This window comes from Mesoplodon bidens (genome assembly GCF_964165515.1).
Source record: "Mesoplodon bidens genome assembly, chromosome: 2".
NCBI classification, from domain to species: domain Eukaryota; kingdom Metazoa; phylum Chordata; class Mammalia; order Artiodactyla; family Ziphiidae; genus Mesoplodon; species Mesoplodon bidens.
Genome location: NC_138177.1, coordinates 65040498 through 65061961, shown reverse-complemented (window position 1 = coordinate 65061961; position 21464 = coordinate 65040498). Strand labels below are relative to the sequence as shown.

Genomic DNA, 21464 nt, shown 5'->3' with positions numbered 1-21464 from the left:
CCCCAAACTTGACAGTCAGTACAGTCTTTCTGCCTTTTCTCTTAAACAGCTTTTTTAAAGCCCCCGGAGACCCTTAAAAAAATGCAAATGGAAATTATGCTGGAAGCTGAAATGAACATTGTTGTGAGTCATGAGATCCTGGCCACACGGGGACAAACTATTTTTTATTTTGGGTAATATTTCTTCTTTGGCATTTATTACACCTCTGTTAAACACAGCTCATGTGACACAGTGTTACTCATAGGCAATCAGAGAAAAAGCTGAAAGTTGAGCCATCAGTAGGGCAGGGCAACTTATTGCTAATAGCAGCCATTAAAGCTGAAAGGAAAAATTACCCATCTGCCCCCGCCAGACCTGTCTGCCTGAGACCCAGCGGGCCTCCAGGCCGGAAGGGGGGGCTGGGCGAACATGAGGGAAGGAGAATGGAATGTAGAAACCCGAGATCTGTGTAGGGCAAGGTAGGGCTGAATTCAAGTTTGGGCCCTACCCCAAGAATAGGAAAAACCCCACTGATCTCAAGCACTCAAGCTGTGCCTCTGTCTGATCACCCTTGTTCACGAAAGCACCTGGTGGTTGTCACAAGATTCATTTTAGCTAAAGATAGGAAACTCAGCAGAAAGATGCTGCGAGATTCATTTTAGCTACAGATAGGAAACTCAACAGACAGATGCCTACAGCAGCAACACCTTCTAATTATGCAATGCTTTCCCCCACAGGATGTAATTTGTAACAGGTTTACTCTACCCAAATTCTTTGCCATTAGACCTTTGGGGTTCAGCGAAGCAATTTTTTTTTTTAATTTAACGAAGTCTGTATTTAAAAGAACATACGGTTTAAAATCCTTTTAGACATTTTAAATCCTAGCCAAAGATGCAACACTACTGACAAGCCACTCTGACAGCATGCTTGTTGATGGGAAAATATAAGATGTCAGCTGGGAAAATAAATTTGAGAGGGCTTTGGGGGGGAGTGTGTCGATACAGCTCACACCAGGCCTGGAAGGGAGAGGCAACGGGCCCATTTTGCAGACAGTGCTAGCTCACTTGGGTGCAAAGAGTAACTCGTTATCAGGATCACATATCAATTTGGAAAGCTATACTAGAGACTGGATGTGTGGCTTGGAGGATGGCCCGTGAACAGCACTGCCCACTCCCCTTCCCCTGCCCACACTACCCCTCAAGAGGGCTGGCATGGTGGGACAATACTTTGCAGCCCTGCACACTATTTTGGGTGGAGATATTAGAATGAGGTTTGAAAGGCCAGTTGGAGGGCCCCAGAGATGACACAGCGGCTGGCTGGAAGTCTGGGCTGAGCTAGCAACACTGATCATTGAGACAACCCCTGAGTGCACACCGAGCTCAAGGTAAGTGGTGGGGCCTGTCAGAGAGGGAGATGCCGCTGACTCAGACCCAGAGAGGCGTTTCATACTCAGTGTCTGAGTTCTCAGATCTGATCACATCCAGTTACAGGCTTCAGCCCTAACTGTTCCTTGGCTATCAAAGCTAACGTCAGGTGAGGTCAGCTTAACTCATCACCAAGGACATTCTCGATAGAGCTTGGTTCCTTCTTGCCTTTGGTGGCTTTGTGTCACTAAGAGCAGTGGTTCTCAGCCTTTGTGTTGGCAGCACAATTTTGAATCCTAGAATTATTTTGGTTGCGTCTTGGAATGAAGTTTCATCTCTCAGAGGATCTTCAGCACATGTCCCTCATTGAATAGAGCTCTTTTCTTCCCCGACCCAGCTCTTAAATACAGTTACCACACACTGCCCTTGAAAAGACACTGTCTCTTATCTTCAGGTCTTGGTGGATAGATTGCACCCTGATAGACAGAACTGGGGAAACCACTCAACTCAGCATTTACCTACAGGCACATGTGTATCTCATGTGTACTGGCGGTTATACTGTAGTCTATTCAATTGCTTTAAGCATTAGTTTTATGCACTTATCAATTGTGGAAGAGTCTGACAGTTTTGGCCTCAAAATTTCGTGTCAGAGACCACAGAGTTAAACATCTCTGCTGTGGGATTTCCACGTTGTGTTTAAGTGTGGAGAGTGATTTGGGGGGTTTGTGTCTTAAGGGATAAGGTGGTGAGGAAGAGGATGGGAAGGGCAGGACTAGTGGTCCACACACATCATTTTACAACCTTTTCCTATACCCCCCCCACCTTGCTTCTCCTTCCTCACCTGTGGATTATCTCTAGAGGGCATTCATGAAGTCGCCATGAGACACCTGCTAAGTGTACTAGAAAGAATAAGGTGTTGGAAACACATTGAAAAGCAGGTGTTGGAACGAATTAGTTGAGGTGAAGTTGGATGAGAGAGAAGCAGGCCTGGCGAGGGACCTCTGGGGGCAGGGCAGAGGTGACCAGCATCTTTGCAGGGTCAGTGCAGTGGATCCACCTCGAGAGGGAGGTCCAGGACTCAGGAAGGTCGGGAAGTGATTTTCCTAGTATTCCTCATGCTATGTGGAGGCAGTTTCCTAAAATGTTGTGTCCACTTTGGTTCTTTGATCTTTAAGAAACATGAATAGGAGAAAAGACTAGGTGGCAAGACAGATGAAGAATTTCAAAGGAGGCTGTGATTCTTTATCCTTTAGAAGAGAAGGCCACTGGTTTGTTGAACTTAGAGGGCTGCTCTGAAGAGGATGTGATGGAAAGTTCCTCACAGAGAAGTGACAGAGCAAGGGAAAGTAAACTTTAAGTAAGATGTTTTCCTGTTTAAGTCAGGTACAGGGTCCTTTGGGAAGCTTCAACAAATTCAGATTTTTTTTTTTTTTTTTTTTTTGTCTCCTCTCATGGAATTTACGAAATAAAGATGTCCTTTTCACAAGCATATCATTAAATGCTGGCCTCCCAAATGAGATGAGAAGTCTCCATGGCGGGCGATAGAAAAGGCAGCTCCTAGCTGCTTTGGGTTGGTTTGGCATCTTCAAAGTGAGAATGAGTTTCTTAAATTATCAAGATGTCCTTGGATTTCTGAGGCCCAGTACAAATTCCTTTGTGATTTCCCTGTCAGCTGTGTCCCCACCCTGCCCCTCCGCCCCCCAGTGAGTTGCACAGCACCACGCCGTAGCGCTCACTGTGGTTAGAGACAGCATGGGCTCTGTGTCACAGACACCGCTGAAGTGGCTTCTGTGACCAAAAGCGAGGGAGGAGTTCGCCCTTGGTTACGATTTAGGGGGAGAGTATATTTTTCACAGACCTGCAAAATCTGTTCAAAGGCAGTAACTTTAAGACCTTCCAAAGACTGGAAGGGGTAAAGGGAGGCCATGGGCACCAGCTCTAATCTAATTTTTCTCCAGAGTCATTACCATCGCAAGCATTTCCTTTCCGTCCCCTGTAGGTATACCACATCGCGCCAACAACCCGAGGCCCAGCAGGAATATACAGTATCCTTTGCCAGTGTCGATCAGGGCTTGATTACACTTCACGGCTGTAATTCAAGCCTGCTAATCCTCCTCTACGTTAGGAAAAGAGGCCTGTTCTATTAGATAAGCTGATTACTGTCTGGTGTGTGCTTCATGCCTAGCAAGAGTTGTTTATACGTGGAATTATTGCTGGTTGGAGGCTGTGCTTTACTGCCCTGGGTAAGCTTGCATAGAGGGGTCAAGGAGGGGTGCGGGGATCAGGCTTCACCTCCGATCTGGGAGGGGTGAGAAACGGAGTCTTAATTACAGCTGCTGTTCCCCCAACCTCTGCGCCCGGTGGCTAAATATTTACTTTTCTTCTCTGGTACCGGAAGGAACCAGATAAGATTTTAAGAGTCTGAGACTTTTGCCTTCAGGCCGCCCTGTCAAAGATCAAGGGTGAAAGATCACTGCCCCAGACTTTTCACGTTTCTGATGAGGTTTGCAGGGCCATCCCAGTGGTGGGGTGTCTCGAGGGCTAAGTGAGAGAGGAATACGGTGGGATGAAGTTGAGCCTGAGGTGAACTCAATAGCCACAGACCCAAGAGTGCCCAACCACAGGGCCAGGATGCCTGCAGAGACCATTTGAATGCTTTCTCACATTCAGAGATGTTTTCTTTTTCAAAGCCACAAAAGCCTTGAAACCACCTTTGTCTCTCCCTCCCAGCCCATCTCTGGTCTGGTGTGCAGCTTGTGGCTTGGGTGCAGGCTACGAAGCCCTGATTCTTCACAGAGGAGGAAGTGCATTTGTTACGATCGTCTGCCGGGGGATGTTGGTGTGATGGATGCTGGCTGCACTCTCGGGGTCCCCCTACCCACACCCTGTTCACTGAAGCAGCTCTTCAGGGAGAGAGGGTAGGGTGTTGTGTCCTCAGATGCGGAGCTGAGGTTCTGTTTAATAGTGGCTCTTAATTGTTTAAGTCCTGCAAGCAGTTGCTGCACTTAACGGCGTGGGGATGAGGTGAGGCTGAAACAGTTACAGGTAAATGTGAACACCTGGTCCCTGGCCTTGGTCCACCACTGCGCCAGCATATGTTGGTGTCTGTTTGTGTATTTGAATATGTGACAGCCTTTGCTGGAGTAAGGAAATTAGGATGAATGTCAGCATGGCTTAATTGTGATCATATCACAAGCAGAGGCCTTTTGGAGGGTAAACTTCCTCCACACCAGGGCATTTTAATGCTCTATTTATTTGTCAGCTTTTCTCCATGAAACCATCCATTCCTTTAGGGCAGGCATTTTGTCTTTTATTTCTGTGTCCCCAGTCCTACCTGGCACATGGTAAGCACTCAAGGAATGATGTTTTTGATTTAATGAATGAATAACCTAATTACTGCATTTCAGTAAAGAAGAGCTGCACCCAAGAATAAATATAAATTGTTAGCTGTTTATCATAGCTCACCGCACGTGTATTCCTTCTCATGCACCTTTCCTGCTGTTCTTTCCAGGAAGCAGAGACTCCAAATCCCCGGAGACATGGATGTTTCCTTTGATGTAAAGGGCATGGCCAGCTAAAGGCAGGACAGCAACACCGCAAAGCCAAGTCACATGTTAGGAAGGACACTGTGACATATGATTTAGGAGGAGGGGCCACTGTATTATGTCCTAACCACTGGGCATCTGGTCTGTGTAACACTTCTGTTTTTTTGGTTTTTTTTTTTTTGGCCGTGCTGCATGGCTTTTGGGATCCTAGTTCCCTGACCAGGGATCGAACCAGAGATCCCTCGGCAGTGAAAGCGAGGAGTCCCAACCATTGGGCCTCCAAGGAATTCCCAGGGTAATGCTTCTTGGTCCACAAACATCTTGAGAGTTCTTTTATCTCTCCTTCCCTCTCTACCTTTTCTAGGGAAATCGATGTCTTTTAAAGATCCACATAGTCTCCAAATGGATAAATTGTACCCCCTTGGGGGATTTCTTTTTCTTCGGGACTTAATTTATACTCCTAGGAAAAATCCAGAAGGAACCACACAGAGGGTTGTTGTACAATAACACAGAGCTGTGGAAAGCGAGTGCAAAGTTTTAAGTCTAATTTCAGCAATGAAAAGTTTCTTTGACATGCATTGATTAACTTTTTCTTCTTTAATTTTAAGGGATGATAAACCTATGCCTTTAGTATACCCATCATTGTGTGCATGGCTTGAACTTCTAAATTTCAGTTAAAATTTAAGACAGGGTGTCTACACGAGATCCCAGGATTGGGATCCTATGTTCCCAGTGTGTATATGGGAGAGTGTGGGTGCTGTCACTTAGATGATGGAGGGGCAAGTAATGGAGTCTTTCCACTTCTACACATGAACTGAGTAAATGCTTGGCTATCAAAAAGTAATTGTCTGGGAAAGCCATACCTTGAAATTCACCTTAGCATCTTTGAGATCATCTCAGGATTATTGTAGAGTGAAGAAATGAACAGTGATCCTGCAATCCCAGAGACTCTGCCTCTGACCACAGAACTAGCTGTGAGCATTTTCTCACGGGACATAAGCACAGACTGATGCCCTTTGAGAGTCTAGGGTCCTACCAAACACAGAGCTGCATGAATAGCAGTAAGGCAGAGAGCAGTTAAGAAGATCTCTGCTTTTTATTCTGTTCATATTTCTTTCCATCCCTGTCACTTCAAGGCTGGGCAACTGTCTCACCTTACATGTGTTGCTGCCGTCCTGTGTTTTAAGACCAGCAGCAAAAGTAGCAAAAGTATTTAGATTTGGGCAGGAAAACAAAAGGGAATTTAAAAGTGTAAGAGTTGGACTTCCCTGGTGGCGCAGTGGTTGACAGTCCGCCTGCCGATGCAGGGGACACGGGTTCGTGCCCCATTCCGGGAAGATCCCACATGCCGCGGAGAAGCTGGGCCCATGAGCTATGGCCGCTGAGCCTGCACGTCCGGAGCCTGTGCTCCGCAACGGGAGAGGCCGCAACAGTGAGAGGCCCGCGTACCGCAAAAAAAAAAAAAAAAGAGTAAGAGTGTAGGTCCACCCACCCCTGCAAAACCATTAGGTGGCAGCTAGCACTAAGTAGTAGTTTTATACCCTGTATAGGACTTACATCGGCCACTTTCAAATGCCACCACACCCCATCCCTTTTTTAAAACAGCCTTTACTATCATAGTTAATAAATGCCAAAATAATCCAAATAATTGGCCTTGCATGGAGGTTAGTGGAACCTTAGGGTTCCAGGAACCAAAGTCGGTTTTCGGGGAAACTGCATGCACAGAATTTGCATTGGTTTACAGAATTTTTAAACTAGCTAGTTGTTTTCCTAACATTGTCATGGTTCCATAACGGGTTTGAGATAATGTTTGAAGATGAGAAGGAAAGGCTGAGAATAATTCTATAACTTTTTTATTTTTTCCAGGCAAAATGAATATATATACATATATATGTATATATATACATATATATATGCACATTCAGCCATCATTTTTTACATTTTAATTTTGTTTTTATTCCACATTCATACCCCATATTATAAACAAGACTTGAACGATCTCTGTCTAATTTCAAAAAAAGAGAGAGAAGACTACATTCAACCATCTTGATGCAAGTGCTAAGCGCTTCTTTCATTGGAGGACGTCAAAGAACCTTTCTCCTCATTTTTCTATGAGTCTAAGTGTCATTTGGTAGCATATGAAGGCAGAGAGATGGCGCTGCAGTTCTGCTTTGCAAATTGGGAACAGAACCTGGAACTGGAGGGTGTCTCCTACTGTGTGATATCAAACCTTGAAACCAAGGCCATGTACCAGCAACCCATCTCCACACATTACCAAGCAGCAACACCACAGCACCTTAAATTTCACTTCCACATCTCCTGTCACAAGAAGTGAAGACAAATTCAGCTTAAAAAAAAAAAGGTTTGCACAACTGCAAACTGATGGTTTTGGTGTATAAACAATTCTGTGACTTTTCGGCTTACTTTAAGACATAATAGGACAGAGGGCATTGAACCTGGGAAAACCACATGTGTGTTGTTAGTAGCTTTTCTTGGTTTAGGCTGGTTCAGGAGATCAGAGGAAATGAAATTCTGCAAAAGGCAGCATGAAAGTTCACACTGACCTCCAACCTGTGAAAATTGCCAGCTGCTAATTCAGGCCCTAGCGTCCTGGGTCAGCCCTGTGCTTTCTTCAGGGCGCTGGCCCTTGCTTGCTACCAGCCCGGCTAAGATTGGAGGCGGCTGGGATGTAGAGGGAAGGCCCTGGAAGTGAGTCCACTGCAGAACTAGTTGTGTGCCCATGGGCCCTTCTGAGTCTACTGTGCTTCCATTTCCCCATCTGAATAAAGGGGTTAATAATACCCCATATTGTTCAGGTGAGAGTACAAGCAAATGAGCTTATTTTTGGCAAATTGCTTTGCAAAGTTTCATTCCCCCACAAGAAAATATCCCTGTTTCCATGGCTCCCGTACCATTTGTCCACACACCTATTACTTTCACTTTGTGTTATCAGCCGATGCTTCTCTTTCCCCCATGATTCTGCAGACTTCTCTTATTTCTGGTCGAGTCTCTCCAGCTGAAATACAGGACCCAGCAGAGAGTAGATACTCGGCATATGTTTGTTGAGTGACTGCTTGACCAAGAGACCAGCCTGGGTCCTTGTTGGGATGGCCGTGTTGGTGAAATTGTGCAGGCTGGCAACACTTTGTGCAGGCTGAGAGATTTTTGTTTTAAAGGAGCTGTAAGGCTGTCACTAGACATAAGTGGACATGACCAGTCTGGCAGAGTCAGAGTGTCACTGGAAAGCAAGCAGCTCCCAAAGAGAAAAGCAAAGTTGGCTTCTGAGATGACTGTGTATCTGTTACCCCAAAGAGCATGAGACCCTGTAAGGGCCTCTGATGAAGTGGAGACAGGTGGGGTCTCCTCTCTTTACTGCAGGGAACTTGCTGGGCAATCAGCACTCTGTACCTCAGTGTCCTCAGCAAAATAGATGCAGTTTGCCAGTGATGTACCATCATTGAGGGGCCTGAGTAGGACCATGGTAACATCAGCCTGGTGAAACAGTTAAGAGATATTTTGTGGGTTGGAGAGACACCGGCTCACTCAGTAGAAGAGAAAACAAGATACCTTTTCAGATAAGTGTAGTAAGAACCACAGTAAGGCCCAGCCTCAGGGAGGCAGATCTTTAAAGGAAAATTAAGATCTCCATCATCTGTCTCTCTGTCAACCGTTGATGTATTTAGCGAGTGCCTTGTGGTGCTAAATGCTTTTTGATGATGATGGTCATGATGACCACCGTACCTCCCCACAGGGGGAGGGCACCTCCTGTGTGAGAGTTCTTGGTGGGAGGGGGGGGCTCCATCTCAAGCACACAGAAGGAAGGAATGGTCCAGAGAACGCTTCTCTCTTCTCTCCCCGACATCCTGATTTTACCAGGATGTAAAAGCAACACCAACAAGAAAAAGCCCGACTGAAAATCAGAGCCTAATCGTTCCCATCTGCTTCAGTGCTGCTTCCCCTCGCTGCCTGCCAGGATGTTTGCCGCAGACACTAAGTAGCACATTATTTTCGATAAGTTGCAATCATTTACTTGAAATCGACTTCTCCTTTAAGATGTCCCCCTGGCAACTTGAATCGGCATTTGAGAATGCTTGCTCAGGGTAGAATTTGAATGCTTGCACTCAAGTGCAAGAAAAGTTAAACCCATTTGACTGCCAGGTGTTTATGTTTTCGAGATTTCGGCCACGTGGACTCTGGTGGGAAGAGGGGACACCACGGAGGACAGCCCAGGAGCTCAGAGCCACCGCGGAGCTCATTCCCCAAGGAAAGGCACAGGTGCTGAGATGGGAAAGATTGGAAATGATGGCTTCATGGACTCTTCCCCAAAGCAGAAATGTCGCGCCTCTCTTTTTATTTATTTATTTATTTATTTATTTATTTATTTATTTATTTATTTATTTTTTAATTAGTTTCTGCTTTATAACAAAGTGAATCAGTCATACATATACATCTGTTCCCACATCCCTTCCCTCATGCATCTCCCTCCCTCCTACCCTCCCCATCCCACCCCTCCAGGCGGTCACAAAGCACCGAGATGATCTCCCTGTGCTCTGTGGCTGCTTCCCACTATCTATCTACCTTACGTTTGGTAGTGTATATATGTCCATGCCTCTCTTTGTCGCGCCTCTCTTAAGCCAAGACCTTTCTTGGTCCCCATGACATGTTTCTCTTTTATGCTGAGACCAGGCTAGTGGTGACTGAAGGCATGTTTTGCAATCTGGAGCTCATCATCTCAGTGTCCTCCCCCCATTCCACCACCACAACCAGCATTTCTTATTCAGCATTCTCATCCTCTTGCCCAGGATGAGAATCTAGACACAGCTAGCAGGCTGTCCTGCCGTCCAACCTTCCTTATCTGTAAAAGACTTGGTGCTTTCAGAGGCTACTCGGAAAGTTCTGAGAAGCAGAAAAAGCCTCTTGCTTCTCCTGTAGCCTGTTTGCCTGCAGATTCTGCAGCCCCTGGTGTCTGAGAATGACACCAGTGACTCATTAGCAGCAAGACATGTGCTTCGGGTGGTTTTTATAAAGAGTGGTGATGGATCATCCACATACTCTCCCTGAAGGACCCTGACTGACCTTGTGTACATTTGTGAGATGACTGTCTGGGGTCACAGGTGTTGTTTGTGGTCATGGAAAAAGGAAAGCTAATTGGCAGGTGTTTTGAAATGGACCTGGGATGCCCATAAATAGACCAGAGTCCTTCCGCTGGGGAATTTCTGCTACCACCAAAGCGAATGGAGGTGATTTCTTCTCTAAGTGGGCTGCACTGGGATTTCTCTTTCCCTTCTCCTGTATTCCTCTTCCAGTTCTCTGGAGCTGGCAAACCCAGCAGGCTGGTTAGAGTACAAACATTATTTTACTATGGTGTAAGGAAAATATCCCAATACAAGCTGTATGTAAGTGGGCAAGTTCCAGCAGCCTAAAGTTATCTGTTAGAACTTGGTCTCACATATTGCTCCTGCTCTTACATTTGCTTCTAGGATGACAGTTTAGTCTGCCTTAGCTTTCCTCTGGTCAAGATGGAATCCCCACTTTGCTTCCTTCATCACAGAGGCGGCAGAGTACTCTTGGCTGGTTTCCACACACAGCCACCCCTCACCACCCACCCCTCTCTTTCCTGGTTCAGACTACACTCCTCCAGGCCATCCAACACCCTGACCGGGAGGCCTCTCCTTCCCCCGCTCCAAACTCCAGGCTTCCCAGATCTTCTCCCACTTCTGCTAATAGCCTGAGTGGTAGCCAAGAGAGGCCCCTCTAAGGATCAAGGCTTTTTCTGTCCGTTCTAAACCTTCTCTTTTTTTGAAGAGAGAAATTCTCCCCAGTGGCTACTCAGGTTTTTCTGTGACTTGCCTCTAGTTATTAAATCTGCCTCTTTCTAATTTCCTCTGTAACATTCTACCCAACAAGAAATCACTCTGCCTTCTAGAGTTCTTTCTTTCTTTCTTTTTTCTTTTTTTCTTAATAGCTTTTATTAGCTTAGATTGGTTAAGCTGCCAAACACAAATAAAACAAATCAAAAACCTCCCCTGGGGCTTCCCTGGTGGCGCAGTGGTTGAGAGTCCGCCTGCCGATGCAGGGGACACGGGTTCGTGCCCCGGTCTGGGAAGATCCCACATGCCGCGGAGCAGCTGGGCCCGTGAGCCATGGCTGTTGAGCCTGTGCGTCCGGAGCCTGTGCTCCGCAACGGGAGAGGCCACAACAGTGAGAGGCCCATGTAACGCAAAAAAAAAAAAAAAAAAAAAAAAAAAAACCTCCCCAACTCCCATGACAACTTGGCTTAAACAAAATGCAAGTTTCTTTCTCTCTTACTTTCATATAGTCTGAAGGTGACCACAGACTGGTCTGTAGGATATGAGAACTTCTATCTGGTTTCTCTCCCTAGTGTGGCTTCTATTCCCCAGGTCAACTCATGGTCCAGAGTGGCTGCTAGAGCCCCAGCCATTATATTCATGTTCCAGGTAGCAAAAGGAGAAGAGAGAAAGCGGAAAGAAAGGCATTTCTTCTTTTTAAGGACGTTCCTAGGAGTTTTATATCTTACTTCTACTCATCTATCACTAACTGGAATTTTGTCACTGGAGGCATGACCACATCTAGCTGCAAGGGAACCTGGAAATTGTTTTTCCTCCCAGTGACCCTGAACTTAACTAAATATCAGTGTTCTGTGTCCATGGAGAGGAATGTGTTGGAAGAAACCAGCAGAGCATCCTTTTACTTCATCTTTGTACCAAAACTCTCTGCCAGGCCCTTTTCCTAGCTTTTCCCTCTCCTGGGTCCCATACAGGAGAGAGACACACGCTCCATCACATCTCATATCTCAAGAAAATATTAGTAGAGTTAAAGCACACATGTACATGAAGTGACCTTATTATTATCAGTGTTAGTTGCAGTGGTAACGGTAGTCCTGAGATTCAGCAAGTCTTTTCCTTCCTCTTATAGATTCAAAGAAATTGTGTTCCAGTGGAGGGAGAAGTAGAAGGACCAAGTTAAAGAGGCCAAAGGGATGGAGACAGCCAGAATGTCTCACCTCATTTCCTGATTCTAGGCCCTGTGTCTGACCCTGACTAGAATTTGCTGTTTGCCAACTGTAATGACATCCCTCTGTCCTTGGTCTGCACACCTCTGTCTGTGGAGGTCATCTGGCAGAGGTGTCCCTTTCCCACCTGTTAGAGAGTAAGCCTCCTCCAGAGGATGAAGGTGTACTATTAGTAGAAGTATGTGTCTTCTGTGATTTGTGGAATTGCAAATAATCATGGAGCAAGTTAGCTAAGTTATCACTGTCTTCTGTAAGGACCCCTCAAAATCAACAGCACATTGTATTAGGAACCCTGCCGTTGAATTATTCTGTAATTTTCAAAAACTGGAAGGATTTTTGTGGGAACAAAATGCTCTTTTTTTCAAACTTAGTTCTGAGGAAATCGTTTGGAAGGTTGGAGGAAAAAAAATAATTCTGCTATGATTGAACTTGAAAATATGCAAGTCACTGCTAGTCACTAGGAGCTAGAAAAGCATTCGTAGTCCTAAGACAGCAGAATGATGTCAAGAAGATAAGATCACACATGATACAAATGTGGCAATATCCAATTATCTTAATATTTTGAGTGTGGGGTTTCTCTATGCCCCGGCAGAAAGGGATGACTGTGAGGTCTGAATCCCACCCAAAAGTCGAAACTGAAACACATTTCTTCAAACCTTGACCATGAATAGAATCTTTGCTCCCTTCTGGTTATAATTTATTTTTTTTAATGGAAATTTGAAAGCAGCCATTAAAGAGGATATCCAGGCTAGCTTGTCTGACACAAGGTGAGATTGCTTCAGAGCTGAGTGGTTCCCAGAAGGGTCTTTTCAGCCTTCTAGGAGGATTGCGTCTTACAATGTGAGGTCAGGATGCTTTCTGGCTCAGGTAGACTAAAGCCAGGGGCTCTTGTAAAGAGGGGACACATCAGGCTTCAGAGGAAGTGGGATTCTTAATGTGCTTGGAAGAAGAATAGCAAGAAAGGAACATAAAGAGGGGGAAAGAGGAGAAAAAAGAAGACGACGTTTTGAAATGTATTCTTTGAGCTGAGGATCGATTTCCTGGGCTTGATGGTGTCAGTCTGAGCTTGCCTTGGAAGCACAGCACAGTGAGGTAGGGTGTGTGTGTGTGTGTGTGTGTGTGTGTGTGTGTGTCTGTACACTCATTAACTTAGCCTGGTTCCTTCTGCCTTGCTGATTCCTAACATATAAAAACCAAACTCTTAACTCTAAATCTATCTTGCTTTCTTATTCTTCCCAAAGGGACCTTTATCGATGGAATTGATTTAGATTTAACCAACAATTGAAAACCTACCAGTTACCAAGCACGGACACGTGCTTTTGTAAAAATAACCTTTTTTAATCCTTTAATAAGAATCATGGCGTGGTTGATATTATTGACGTTGGGTGATAAAGAAACTGAGCTTAAGGGAGACAAGGTCATGCAGTGGGAGCCTTGGACCTGGCTTTGTACCAGTGTTCTTCGTTCGTGCCATGTTATGGAGCTGACAGAAGAGGGCTTGGGTCCTTATGCTTTGGGAGGATATTGAAATCTAATGGGAGAGGAAATCTGTCATGAATTAGCACTTGCAGGCAATGTGCTAGGTGCCTAATTGAGACTCCAAGCTACAGAATATTTTCATCTTAAGGCAAGAGAATAGTCAGAAATCTCTCTTTCTTTCTCTGTGGTCACTTCCTTGAGAAGCTACCATTGTAGGGAGAAGCTTGCATCTCTGGGATTGCACAGCAAGCCGCCAACCAATGGCTCCCAATTTCTCATGCTTTTTATGTACAACTTGGTAGGAAACCGTTTCTTGCATCATGGGCTACCAGGTGCCGTCTGGGCCTCTCACACCCTGTGCTGGTCCTCCCCGGGGAGCTTTTCTTCTTTTCTCACCCCTTTAAGCATGGCAGTCTGAGGCCAAGGCCAGTGTGACGTCATGCCCTCCTACCAACTTCTGCAATAACTCTTTAGGCCAAGGGGTTCCCCGAGCAGCAGTCCAAGCTAGAGCTATTAAGGCCCAATGCCCCTCACCCAGGCAGCCGGCACCTGTCCAGGAAGGCAGGAGTCTGCTGCCCAGCACATGAGCCTGCTGTCTGCCAGCTGGCCCAGGAGGCTCTGTGTGCCAAGCAGGGGACGTGTGATCGGGATCCGTGCCCGAGTGTTTCCTGAGAAGTAGAAAATGCATGTGACCAGGGCTGCCAAAGCCTGGCCCAGAAAAAGGGATGACAAGAAAAGCAAGGCATGTTTCTCTAAAGAAGACCCAAAAATATAAACCACCACCACCACAACAAAAATATGTAAAACCATCTCGAGAGTGTCATATATTTGTATTTTCACCTCCTGCCCTAAAACTTCTCAGAAAGCCTTGCACGTAGTAGTGGATGGTAAGTGTGAAAAAATGAGTGTATCATTAAGGTCCCTGCTCGACCAATTTTATTTTGAAACTCAGGTACCAGTGCCTGGTACCATAGGAGATGCTCAGTGAATATTTGTGGGATGAAATTCTTGAGGAATCTCAAAGTCTTGCTGTCAACTGACTAAAGCCCTCAAGTCTCCTTGCTTGGTCTACCTGCCTAACAAACCAAGACAAAAAGTTGAAAGGCCTAGAAGACATCTTATCTTCATGTCTAAACCCCTGGTGATGCCATAAGAAAGCCCTAGACCCGTGGGTCCCAACCTTGGTGTCCCTAAGCTTCTAAAGGGCTGAGACAAACAGCTGGCAGTCCAAGGGTGGCTGTCACACTTGAAGTCTCCATGAACTTGGACTTCTCATCTGACAAAGCTGCTCCAGGCAACTGTAGCCTCAGAGATCTCCACCTAGGCTGGATGGTCTCCACTCAGGTGGTAACTCATCTTCCATGCCATCCAGAAGCACTGACTGGCAGCTATCTCTAATGCTGGTTTGTAAAATTCAGGAAATCACATTGTTAATCATTTCCATTTGTTGGATGGACAGACTCTTCAAAACACACAAAAACACTTGTCCATCAAACAAATGAAGGGGTTGAGAATTAGGGGGTGAAAAACATTGGGACATATTACCCTAAGCCTCAAGCCACTAACATCAGATGTCGGTCCCACCTTTGGTTCAGAAGAATCAAATTATGTCGTAGTTATTTTTCAGCTCAAGCTAGTTCCTTATATGGGGCAAGTGTGCTTGTGGGAAATGAAGGAAACTGTAGGAAGGAAGAGAGGGTGTGTATCCATTGGGACTTTTTTGGTTGCCAGCCACCTACTCTGACAACATGATGCTCCCACCACAGGCCTCAGGGCAGTTGGTGTAGCGTGCAAGAAGGGACTAGAGGAGTCTAAACCCTGGGCTTCTTGAAGCCAGAGCCCATGTCTGATGATTCTTGGAAATCCCAGCACCCACCTCATTCCTGGCACCTTAGAGGCACGCAGTTAGTAACGTAAGTGAACTGAGCACTCCTCAGAGGGCTCATTTGGGGTCACATGGTATGTGTGGCCCCTTCACTGTGGGCCACTGTCAGCCCTCCCAGGAATTCTTCCCCAGGTACCAGTCATGTGCCAGGCTCTCCCCAAAACCCAGAGCCTTCATCGTGGATAATGTTGGGTTATTGGGGACATACCAGGCTGTGCGTTCTGGAGGCTCTGGTTTAATGACTGTGTAGATTTGCTTACTTAGAATTTTCAGGCTGATTTGACAGGGTTTTGAAGTGGGGGTGGAAGAGGTGACAGAGGGAAAGGCCTTCTACTAGCAGCTGACTCTGGTCCAACTTGTAACTGGACCAGAGGGAGAAAGAGCCCATATAAGGAACTGCCTCGCCAAGGACAGTGGACTGAGGCAGAGATCATCGGAGAGTACCGTCCTGCACCCTTCCCTCCTTCCCTCTTTCTCATATATTAAGAGATGCTTGAATAGCTGCTCAGTGCCAGAGGCTCTGTGTGGTCATAGTGGGGATACGTAGATGTAGGACAGGTTGTCACTGCTTTTCAGAAGCTCACAGCCTTGCTCGCAAGGCAGCAGGTGTGACCTTGGTTGTTCTGAGATGTGCTGTGGCTGTGGTGTAGATAGTACTTGCCCTGGTGGCTCAGAGGCAAGGGAGCTCCTTTTTAGCTGTTGTCTGGGTGGGTTTCATGGAGAAGGACTTTGAGCTGAGATTTGAAATAGGATTTTTCTGGCTGAGATGGAAGAGGGCATTCTATCACACGGCTCAGTGGCTCTAATCATGATGGTCCTATTGGCCAAAAGAAGTAATTGAAGAGGACCAGATTTGGAGGAAATTGTAAAGAAATTAAGAAGTCAGTTGGAACAACTTCCTTCCCTACCTCGTATCTGGTTGTCTTCTGCCTAGAGTGTCAGTCATGACCTGGCCGCAAAAGACATTTTGTGTGTGCGTTTGTGTGTGTGTGTGCATGCATGCACACATATGCAGAATTGAAATCACATCCACTTGGCTACCATTTGTGACAGTCAGAATCCTAATGTTGTAGTAGAGGGTAAAGCGTCTAAGAGTTGAAGACCTAGATTCTAGTCGTGGCTTGTCCCTTTTTTTTTTTTTTTTTGCGGTACGCAGGCCTTTCACTGCTGTGGCCTCTCCTTTAGCGGAGCACAGGCTCCGGACGCGCAGGCTCAGCGGCCATGGCTCACGGGCCCAGCCGCTCCGCGGCATGTGGGATCTTCCCAGACCGGGTCACGAACCCGCGTCCCCTGCATCGGCAGGCGGACTCTCAACCACTGCACCACCAGGGAAGCCCCGTCCCATTTGCTTTGATTTGGGGGAGATTACTTTGCCTTTGTAATCTGCAGTTATCTACTATCTAAGTTTGGAATATTTCTTCGTGTTTTATAAGGTGATGCAATTCATTGCACACAAGTACTTTCTGAACAAATAAAAGGTGTTAACTGTGATATTTCCAGGAGGCAGGCACTTTGCTCTATTTCTAAAAAATGAAAGGACAACGGATTGCTGTCCCGGTACTTCTGTCCAAAGTTCTGACCCCCCGGGAGATGGCAGAGCAGGGCTGGGGGTGAGGCTGGCAGAGCTTCCCTCCCCCAGCTTTCCTGGTCATGTGTGTTGAAGAACAGCTCGTGGACAGTGGAACAATTGCGTGGAGGTTAAGTCTTGTGCCTTTAAATCAAGCAAAGAGGTTGGCCAGAAAGTGTGAGGGCTCCCATCCTGGGGAGAACGCCTTATGCCCTTTCCCAAACCGCCTGTCTGTTGGCTGTCTATCTCTATCATCTCTCTCTATCTCTCAGCCCAGCTTTGGGTCCCTGGACTGCTGTCCGAATCTGAAGACAGCCCTCTCCGTAGATCTGCCCTCCTCCCCTGCTGCCTGCCCCACCCGTGGAAGTATGAATCTAAGCGGGGGCATTTTCCCCAGCTCTGAAATAACCTGGGACAGGAAACAGCCGGACCCTCCCAGTCCAACCAGTCCTTGGTGAAGAAAGAGTGCCCTCTAGTGGGCGTTGTCTGGAGCTGCTCCGGATCCATGTCACAGCTCAGCCAAGGACGAAACAACCCGCTCGTGGCCCTCCTGCCAAGGATCTCGAAACTGCCTTTGGGTTTGGTTTGTTTTTCTCCTTGTGTGAAGAAAAATAAATAAAGAACAGCAGGAGACCGGTTGTGAGAGCAGCTCCGACAGTGCTCTGACAGCCTCCTTATCTTGTGAGGTTCACCAAAGAACCCCAGGGCCAGTGATGGCAGCAAGGTAGACTGTGACATCGGGTGCTTTTGAAAGGGCATGTGACAATTTCTATATACATCACTTACCTGTCTTGGCCGGTCTCTTCCATGAGGGGTTAGATTTATGAGAAGGAAACTCTATTGAAGAATGATTACTAAAAGGGTTAAATATCTTTTTGGGTGACCCTCCGTGGAGAGCAAATCCACTGCAGTTGATTTCATTTTTGGTAGTGGAAGTGTACAGATCTGACTGTTAAAACCCTGTATATACTGGCATAAACAGGGGATTTTTCCCTTTAAAACCTGTTTCAGTAAAAGCTGTTGGGTGGGGAGCATAGCGGGGCGGGGGTTAGGGAGAGTGCCGGACACCCATCAGGGGAGCAGGAACCTGATCATATGTGATGGTTGCTGGATTAGGTAACAGCTCCGCTGGTTGAAATTGGATCTTGGAGGGTGAGTGTTAACATATCTGGTGTCCTGGCGAAAGGTTCATTTGAGACCTGCATGGTGCCACAGGGATAAAAAAGGAGCTTTTAAAAAATCATTTTGTCTCCTACTTGCCAGAGTGCCGGCTTCAAGCAGTAAATAGGTAGCATCACTCTGCTTAGACATATCGGCCTTTTCATTTATTTATTTAATGTTGGTGGGATTTTTTTTAAACTCCCTGGCCGAACAGTTTCTCATACCAGTGAATCTCAACACGCATTCTTTTTTTGGGGGGGGGGGTGGTACGCGGGCCTCTCACTGTTGTGAAGCCCCAACACCCATTTTTATAGTGGTACATTCAGATGCTGCTCCTTCTGGGCAGAAATCTGTACATGCAGTGTTGTTTATTGGTCCCTCCGGGCCTCTGCCCAGCACACATACACAGCCCAAGACCCTCAGAAACAGAATCTTCCATGTAAAATAGTGGAAGAGGAAAGTTTTCTTTTGTTTATATTGTGTGTGTATGTGTGTGTGTGTGTGTGTGTGTAGTTATGGTGGTGGATCTGACACATACTCTGAAATTTCTATTTTCACAATCATTTGAGTATAATTTAAAGGGTGTAATTTGGAGAAGACTGTTGTTGTGTTGTTTTTTTTTCCCACACTTTTCTGTTCTTTTATTTTCTTCAAACCTCTGGTTTGGGGCCAATTTATGTGTCCTGAACTCTGAGTATAAATGCAAGCAACACTGATGTTACGGTACATTGTATTTCTAGCATACCAGTTTCTTCTTGGCCACATTTAGAAATCAATTATATGAAATCTTAGTGAATCCAAATTTCTTTTTGAAGAATATTTGTTTACAGGATTCATCAAATTATATAAAAGCTAAGCGAAATGATAACACTCTTACTGTGAGTGTGTGGTTTTTTTTCCCCCAGCTAAATGTATCTTTCACACCTGAGGGGGGAAAAAAAGAGTCAGTATAGATTACGGCTTTACCCTCTGTGATAGTCCTGGAACTTCTTTGGCGGGTAGGGGGGTTATGCTGTATCCTTTCAGTGTCTTTGGCCAGCTTTAGCAATTTCCTTTCTTACTTCATTTAAAACCAGTTAGATTTCAAGACCAAGAAAAATATTAATTAGGTAGGTGTACAGAGTTTGTGTGGACGTTTTGTGCTTCCCGTTGATTGTTTAAACGAAAAAGTGGGGCATGGGCGTGGGTGCAACTGAGAGAGGCTGGGAAGGGAAAATATTTTCAGAGGTAAATATTGGGCACATGGGGAATACTAGTAGTAACATGCCCACCTAGTCACCTACCTAGTACCTGGAAAAACTAGTACCAGCACTTTGGTCTGTGCATGCCTATCTCTTTGCCTCTCTTTCTCCTCTCATAACGAATTGAACTTTGCTAGAGGAGCAAGCTAATGGGGTGAGCAGGTCAGTCTTAGGCACAGGTGCTGTCTGACGATGCTCATCATCACCTCAGGTAAGGCAGTGTTTAGGTAGCCCTAGGAAAGCATGTCTTCACCATTAAGATGACATGATTATTTTTTGCTTTGCTAACATTGTTGCGACCAGAAACCATTGCAAGATCTGTCAGTGCTGGATCTGTCAGGAAGGATTGTTACAGAGTGGTGAGGAGGAAGCACTTGGAGGCATCACTGCCTGGCTCAGGTGTTAGCAGCCTCAGCATCTCGGGGAGGTTGCCCGTCAGCCGAAGTTTGCAGCCTCTTCTGGGATACACTGGCCATATTAGTGTCAAGTTTTGCCTCAGCACCAGTTTTTTAATGATCAAGCAAAAGTGCAACAATTACAGAATGGCTCAGAGTTGATCTTCTTTTTCTTTTTTCATTTGTAAATGGCCCATAGATATTTTTCGTTGGTAAAGTAATTAAAATTCATTCAATAAAATTCACTGGGGAAACATCCATAAACCCCACATAAATGCCCTCACCTGGAAGAATTCACTGGGCTGTACAGGCCAGGAAGGAGGGGTTCCTGGGCTCTAAGCCCAGCTGCTTGGGGGGTCACATTCTTTTCCGCACCTTTAGGGACTGGTATTCAGGAAATGGTCACTGCATTCATTTCCTTTCTTAAGGAAACCTTTGTTAGTGGTGATATGTTCTTCTGAGGACTTTGTAGATCTGAGTAAATAAATTCAAGGAACTGAATAACATGACTAAATCTTTATTATTCTAAGATCCGAAGGGACAGTTTCCCATTACAAAAGAAGGATTTCTTTGGGAAAAGGTCCACAAAATAAACCTCCAGGATCCCCTAACCTGTGCCATTAACAATGTAGCAATTTTCTTTTAGTGCAGCAGAATATTAAAAATTCAGATGCGAGAGGAGAGCCTGGGTCCTGAAGTGTGGGCTTGTTGTGCGTCAGGGTGGACTTCCTTCTTCCCTCCCCAGCTAACTGCCTTCCCCACGTCCTCCCTTCCCTCCTCCTGTCATTTCTTACTTCATGGGGTGTGGGGGGCACGTGTCCCTACCCTGTGCCTTTAATTCTCCTGTCCCTAACTGCCACCCCTGGTCCACGTGGCTTGACCTTCCACTTGACTGTCTCCTGTTTCATGAAAGCAAAGCTGCCGTTTTCCTTTTAGCACAGGAATCGGGCTTTCCTTTGAAACAACTTCCAAGGTTGCTTCTTGTCATGCCTGTTAGAAGCCAGGAGCATGTGGACACAGCCAGCAGTTATGCTGGTATTATACGTGATGAAGTGCCCTGAATGTCTCCACGTCCCCTCGGATTGAGCTCAGATCCACCTTCCCTGTCACAGCCCCGTGGGGCTGCCTTGCTAGGGCTCAGGAGACAACTGCACCTGGCACCGTCCCTGTGGTGCTCACCAGATGCATCCTGGCTGGAAACAGCTCTGGACTCTCTGGCTGCGCCAGTGCCCACATACCCACCAGGCCGCGTAGACCCTGCCATCTCCATCCCCAAGATGTGAACCAGCATGGGACGCCTTCTCCTCTGTCTTTAATCATGTTCCTCCTTTCCTACCCTCAATTTGTTTTTAATTGGAAATTCTTTTCGTGTTCGCTCTCAACAAAGACTTGGCTGCTGACAAGTAAACTGGGCTCAGATGAGTGATTTACTTTATGGCAGGTTGTATGAAGGTAGTAAAAAGAGACTGCCTAGCTCTTCTGCTGATTTACTAAATCACTTGATCTCTTTCAGTCCAAATCACCCCCTCATCCCCCGCAAATGGTCATGGTGTTTTAATAAAAAGCAGCCTCTAACAGAGCTGAGCCTCCTCCATCCTATCAGAATACCGGCTTCTCTGAATCCCTGAGACAGCTTGTTAAAAGGACCTCACCCTTGTTTGTACCAGGATGGAGTTCTTATCACCCGGAACAGGTTGATCTCAATGTGGGGAGATGGAAATCCCTAGTCCAGGGGAAAGGTCTTAACACTTCACTCCAAATTAACTGGATTTGCCTGGCTTAGATTATTTTGGAGATGAAAATTCAGGCTGATCG

The 21464-nt window shown here is 46.1% G+C and overlaps 1 protein-coding gene across 2 annotated transcripts in view; it reads left to right on the top strand.

Moving 5' to 3' along the window:
• The window catches only part of PBX1 (PBX homeobox 1), a 282674-nt gene that overhangs the window by 203363 nt on the left and 57847 nt on the right, over window positions 1–21464 (top strand). The window lies entirely within an intron of this gene.